The sequence below is a fragment of the Asparagus officinalis genome, chromosome 4 (assembly GCF_001876935.1).
Source record: "Asparagus officinalis chromosome 4, Aspof.V1, whole genome shotgun sequence".
Taxonomy (NCBI): domain Eukaryota; kingdom Viridiplantae; phylum Streptophyta; class Magnoliopsida; order Asparagales; family Asparagaceae; genus Asparagus; species Asparagus officinalis.
The window spans coordinates 60,300,998-60,308,410 of record NC_033797.1 but is presented as its reverse complement, the minus strand read 5'-3'; positions in this window follow the sequence as shown (position 1 = coordinate 60,308,410).

The following is a 7,413-nucleotide window of genomic DNA, read 5'->3' as shown; positions in this document are numbered from 1 at the left end:
GGGGGTGGCCCCACTAAAGACGACAACGCTGGGGGTGGCCCCGTTATTCCTCTTAAGAATCGTCCAAAGCCCGATACGAGCAAGGATGAGAAAATGAAAGATCTCGAGAGTAAAATCAACGCTCTAATGTCTGATCGAGAGGTAAAGAGGACTGGCATTCCATGTCCATATCCAAGAGAGTGGGACACAATAGCATACCCGGCGAAGTTCAACTTGATTAACTTCACGCCGTTTGACGGGAAGGGTTCACCCACTCAACATCTGATCTACTTCAAGTCCCACTTGGGTATGATCTCCGGCAATGAAGCCTTGATGGTTCGGTCATTCGTTGGTACCCTTCGCGGGCCGGCCTTCGATTGGTACCGCCGTCTCAAGCCCGGAAGTATTAACAACTGGGACGATATGGAGAACTCATTCCTTGGTAACTTCTTTGATGACGACGACGAGGTATCCATTAGGACACTTGATGACGAGATAGTCGACGACTTCGTCAAGCGCTTTCGGAATAAAGCAATGAACTGCCGAGATCCGATCACGGAGGACTTCATCCTCCAGACATGTCATAACAACCTATCTATTGAGATATTAGAAGTTATGGGAGTCGCACCGTCCAACACTTGGAAAGAGTTGAAGATGCGCGGAGAGCGGGCCGAACGCTTCCTCCGAAGGAAGAAAGCCGAGAGGAGCCAACCGACGGCGAATCTTCCGAACTCAAACTTCGCCTCCCGTGGTAAAGGAAAGGCACATGCAGCGATTATAGATGTTAATCAGACATCGCAACAACAACTCCGAAGGCAGCAAAAGACTTCGGATCCGAGACTCCAAAAAGAGTACTCCTTCAAGGATGAAGATGTTCCGGCTATTTTCGAGTCTCTCCTTGAAAATAACAAGATTAAGTTACCACCTATCCCAGATCAGGAGGAAGCTGATAATACTGTGGATCCGAAGTACTGTGCGTACCACAGGAGGATCCTTCATCCTACCAAGGCTTGTTTCGCTCTTAAGAATAGCATCCAGACCTTGGTTGAAGCTGGCGTTATATCGCTCAATTAAACTGAATGAACACTCCGAAGAGTATACGAGTATAAACTGCTTCTCCATCCTCCAATCGGTATATGAGGTTAAACTGCTCCCTGATACTCCAATAGGTATATGAGTCTAAACTGTTTCCTACCGTTGATGGGAAGTTCCTGGAGAATATTATGCTAATATTCTTAAGGATAACCCGGATATGTAACGGAGTACAAAGTCAGACCCAGTTCCAAGAAGGAAGCTGGGGGTGGATGATTCATGTAATGGGAGGTTCCCGCAAGAATACTATATGTAATTTTTTTAGGGATAACACGATCATTACAAACAAAGTGATAAACACTAAACCCCCATTGTGATTTTCGAACACTCTTTTGCTGAGATGAAATTCGATCACTTCATTGGATCAATTTTCCCTCACAAAACTCTCACTGGTGTTTAACGACTCATAGTCTCCCACCACAGAGTCCCCCACCGATCAGACTAATTGACGGTGGGACCACCAAAATTCTTTCCTGTTTAATCCATTCAAACTTTCGCTATGTTCGTGCACTCAACACTTTCATGGTTAGAGTCCGGATATAATGCTTAGAATTTTAATCTGTCAATCCTTGATGAATTGTCAAACCCCTTCGCGTTAAGTCCTTATCACTTAACACCAGGAACCTCATTTGAGTGATTTGTACAAGTCAACACCTTCACTATAATTTGTACTCCCACTCCCATTTGGTCAAACCTTCTTACAGTTAGGACCATAACCAAAATCTCCTCTCGATTCCTCCAATAAACGAGAGATCCACAAATCGAGCGGTCAAACCTTCCTACAGTTAGGATCGTCTCAAACATCCCACTCGGTCAAACCTTCCTACAGTTAGGGCCAAATAAAGTCCCCTCTCGATTCCTTCCATGAACGAGAGGTCCACTTTCAAATCGAGTGATCAAACCTTCTTATAGTTAGGATCACCTCAAACTCACCTTTAGTTCGATAATCAAACCTTCCGACAGTTAGGGTTATCCCAATCTTTTCGATTCTCGGAATGGAGATCTCACTCCTAGTTTTACCTTTCCGGATTCTGGGGGTGGAGATCCCACCTCGAGTTTCCTTTCCAACTGGAGATAGAATATAAAATTCTTCCTCTTCAGCTTTGGGAGATAGGATATAAAATTCTTCCTCTCCCGCATCGGGTTCGTCTTTGCCCCAGGAGAAGACACCAATTTTTCAAACTCCTAAAATTCGTGCTTCACAAGCACGGGGTATTTTATCCTGAAGCCTAAGTAGGGATAAGTCAACGCCTAACTCGCATTGCCGGTTTAGTCTTTCACCGATTGAAAAAGACACCAGAATCCAGTCTGGGGCATTTTATCCCGAAGCCTAAGTAAGGATAAGTCAACGCTTACCCCGCGTTGCTGGGTGGTTCGTTCCCGTAAAAACGACCGAGTCTACGTATTCAGCATCGTAGCAACAAAAATCCATGCCTTTTATGCATGGGGAATTTTATCCCGAATCCTGAGTAGGGATAAGTCAACACCTAACACGTGTTACCGGTTTAGTCTTTCACCGATTGAAAAAGACACCAGAGTACAATTCTGGGGACTTTCATCCCGAATCCTAAGTAGGGATGAGTCAACGCCTAATACGCGTTGCCGGATGTCATATTCCCGTAAGAAATGGCGAAGTCTATGTATTCAAAATCATAGCATTAAGTCTAAGAGAAGCAATTCTCTTATCATAATGTTACATGTGAAACGGGTTTTAATAATTCACATGCTAGCCCGATTCAAACGGTAATCGGTAAAGGCACGTCAAACCCGTTGATGGCTGAGGGTTTGCCAAAAATTCTAAAGTCTATGTCTAACACGCATTGCCGGTTAGTCTTTTGCCATGAAAAGGACAAAAGCCCACATATTCAACATTGTGGCAGGCCGTTACTAATAACGCCAAAATCCGCGCTTCACACGCGCGGGGAATTTTATCCCGAATCCTGAGTAGGGATAAGTCAATGCCTAACACGCGTTGCCGGTTTAGTCTTTCACCGATTGAAGAAGACACCAGAATTCCAATCTGGGGACTTTTATCCCGAAGCCTAAGTAGGGATAGGCCAGCGTCTAACACACGTTGCCGGGTAGCCTATTCCCGTAACAATGGCGAAGTCTACGTATTCAATATCGTAGCATCAAGTCTAAGGGAGTTCATTCCTTTAGCATAACGTCACGTGCGGAACGGACTTAAGCAATCCGTATGCAAGCCCGATTCAAACGGTAATCGGTAAAGGCACGCCAAATCCGTTGAAGGCTGAGGGTTTGCCAAAAACCTTAAAGTCTACGTCTGATACACGTCGCTGTTTAGTCTTTTCACAGGAGAAAGACGAAGTCTACGTATTCAATATCGTAGCACTAAAAGAGTTAACTCTTTTAACATAACGTTACATGCGGAACGGACTTAAACAATCCGCATGCTAGCCCGACTCAAACGGTAGTCGGTAAAGGCTTATCAAACCCGTTGATGGCTGAGGATTTGCTAAAAATTCTATAAATGCGAGTCATTGATGTATCAGCTTCATTAGTTGGTCTCATGACTTGAACATCCAACAAACTTCAGGATAAGATCCACACGTGCAGATGAATCAGCTTTAATAGTTGGTCCTGCAGCCCAACATTCGGGACCGCCACGCTCCAATACCTTAAGAGCTTAAACTATGTTAACGCCGGTCAACGCGTTACAGTAAAGATCGATATCGGTCAACGCATCAGCAATTTCGCCAAAATAAGGCAAAAGATGACTCCAAGGATTTTAGTTACAATCAGATGTGAATTCCCGACGGAGAGGTTCAGTTCAAAGTTAACTCAATGGCACGAGCTAAGTTCAGAAACTTACACACCAATCTCAGTTCAAGATTTCGACAACGGTCAGACAATAAACGCAGCGCCGGAAGAACTTCATCTATTCGACGGAACAATGAATAGATTGAAGGCTGAAGAAGTTAAGAATTGAGGTAGTTAAAGGTCGCTCTACGAAATAGAAGAGATGACTTATCTTATCCAAAGCATTCCAAACTCCTCTATAAAAGAAAGAGTCTGAAATACTTTGGAGGGGGTATCTGTAGGCGTCTAAAAATGCCTATGGGTGCCCGCACACAGCTCAAGACAAAGAGAAGGTGATGAACGTCGTTATCCGAATCAAAGAGGATTATCCAACGCCGACAAGCGCATGAAGCGAATCGGCAAACTGTTGATGACACGACAACGAACCACCACAATGGAAAACGCCAAGTGGACCGCACGCGTTAATCAACTCAAAGCGTACAAACGCGCCCAACAGTCAGTTAACACGCACGCATCATTCAGCTCGTGCATGTCAATCAGTGCGCGCGTCAATCAGTTCACGATGGCGTCAATCAACGTACATTAATCAACTCGCGTAGAGCATACAAGTCAACACGACGGATGAGTAAAACAGGAGAAACTACAAGTCCCGGAAGATCGGAAAAGTCGTAAAACACAAGAAATCAGCGAAACTCAGCGCGCCGTGCAGGACGGATCAAACCGACCCGCGCCCATGCGGGTCGGAATGATCCGACCCGCGCAAGCACGGGTCGGAATGATCCGACCCGCGCCAGCGCGGGTCGGAATCAACCGACCCGCGCCGGCGCAGGGCGCGGGTCGGAATCAACCGACCCGCGCCGGCGCGGGTCGGACACAACCGACCCGCGGCGGCGCGGGTCGGTTCCATCCGACCCGCGCAAGCGCGGGTCAGACTTGTCCTGCGCACGCTGTTTCGATCGGGTTTGGTTTTTGATGATTTTTCTCGAGATTTGTTGGTTCCAGAGGTTCCCAACTGACTTGATATCATCTACAAACGTGGTTAGGCTGTTGTCAACTGAAGATAGAGCCAAATCACTTGTTCTCATCCAAATAACCGCATTCGAGGCCTATAAATATGAGTCAAAGGCCTCCATTTTTGAAGGGCGATTGATGAATCAGGTCCCACTCCCTCGGGTACGGGTATGGGATGCCCGTTTTCTTCACTTCTTGAGCCGTCATCAAAGCGTTGACTTTGCTCTCAAGATCGTGCATCTTCTTGTCCTCTTCCTCGCTTTTCTTCAAATAGATCTGTGGAGGTTGAGTGGCTGACTTGGTCGGATCGCTTCCGGAGTTGTCTTTATCTGGAGGAGGATCTTCAAATATTGTCTCATCCTCTTCATTACGCCGGCTGGATTCCGCCTTCTGGCTCGACTCCGGTTGGTGTTGCTGCACCTGCAAATCTCGCATCTGCTGCATAGTCAACTCCATTTCGGTTTTGAACTCAGCTCTAATTTCTTCGCGTTGTTTAGCCAACGCTTCTTGCAGCATTTGAGCTAGTTGATCCGGCGTGATCGCGAATGATTCTCTGGCTCGTCCAACACTGGATGCAGTATCGTCCGATGCAATAGCGGAACAAGTATCCGACAATTCTTCATCTGAAGATAAACCCTCGTGCATTCTCCTGTAATCTCGACGTAAGTTGGCTCTTCTTTGTAACCGCGCCATCCTTTGAGAAAGACCCCGCTCAACTCTCCCTCCCGGAGAGAAATCAGGGTCGTAGTTAACTGACTTTTGCTTTCCTTTATTGGTCATGTTGATAGTGACCTCAGGAAGCTCATCTTGTCGGATTACAGATTTCGTTTTGTTGAAACGTCTTGTTTTGGGTCTTGACGCTTCATTGGACAATCTTTGAAATACGGAGACTCTTGTTGAATTATTCTTAGAGCATCCGCATTCTGTCAACACTGCTTTAATGAGTCTCTCGCAAGCGCAATGAGACTCATTTTCTCTGACAACTCTCTTTCTTGAGTTATCTTTCTGATAGTACAGCTCATCATTATTGTGATTCGAGCAACCTATCTTTCGCTTTTGAACTTTGTTAACATGCACAGGACGACTGGTCGTCGCCTCTGAGCGATCCAAAGTTGAATGTTTAAATCCACCCCCTTGCGGGTGTGGAGTTTTCAGAGGTCCTAAACGAGAGTGAACTGGTATTCTCTCGTTTTGGACTTGTGCAGTTCTGACAGGAGGGTGTTTACGACCCCCTGCATATGAAACCATTAATGGTTTATTTGCCGGACATGGTTGTTCCTTGACTGGGGCTTTGCCTCGATCATCAACTGAAGGACCAAGGCGATCTGCCATTGTTATCTTGAACTTGGACAAATCTGGGCTAACCCAGGGTTCTACTGGTGTTGCAGTAGACGGGCCCGGAACAGATGCTTGTGGCGTCTTTGGCATCCAGACTTTACGATTCTTCGGTGGCCTTTCAGTCACCGCCTCTTTCTTGGTTTCTTGCGCTCGTTGACGAAGAGCGCGAGCGTGGGCAGCCTTCGCCTTACGCCTTTGTATCCGTTCTTTAAGGGTTGAACGGGCCCTTTTGACGAGAGTCCATTCCTCCGTCGTAAGCTTTGCAGAAATATGATTATCTTGCCATTGAGGCAACTGGGTCATTTTCTGTTTTCTCGACTTTAGGTCCGCATAGTAATGGACCCCGTCGGTTTGTTGCATGGCCTTAGCCAATTGTCGAGCACGGCGCTGACGCTGTCTCTGACGAGCTCTTTTCGTCAGCACCGGTGAGCTATTGATCAACGACTCCGTAACTGGTGTAGAGTCGTTTTGAGCAGGGACGTTGCAAGGAGATTCCTTAACAACGATCGAGCCAGAATCTTTGTCTGCGGCCTCCGTTGGAATTGCAGACTTGAAATTTTTCGAAATCTTCCTATATTTGCGAGACGAGGAAGATTTCGCGGATGAGGATGATAAATACTCCTCAAACTTCGCCTGATCGAATTCGTATTCGATCTCTTCATTGATGATGATCTTGATCGGTTGCGACACCGCGGCCTCGGCAGCGAGGCCGCTGGCTCCCACTGTGGTCGCCAGCTTGTTTGGTTCAAAAGTCGCTGCTGTGGAATTCATTATAACTTTGTTCGATTACAACAAATTCGAAAGAATAATCTTTTTATAAGACTTTTTCTACACAACAAAACAAAAATTACAACTCTTGAGAAACAAACACGAAAATCGTCTATCAATTCTCGTTTTCGTGGGACTTTGCCTGTGCCGGGAACGCTTTGGTTCGTGGACCGCCGATTCACAGATCGTGAAGAGGGGGCTTATGATTCTAACTTCGTTATCGAAGTAGAAATTGAAACGATATCTTATCGAAGTAAGATAGTCGTTCTTCTTAAAATCAAGTCGAAGCTTAATTTCAAGGCGTTGCAAGAAAAGAACTCAAATCTCTGCTCTCTCTGCTCTGGAATGCTCTAACAAATGCTCGATCCTCGTCAGAAATGATCCTAGGGGGGTATTTATAGCCTCAAGGGTCAGTAACTGCAAAAACTTAACAATCGAAGAAGT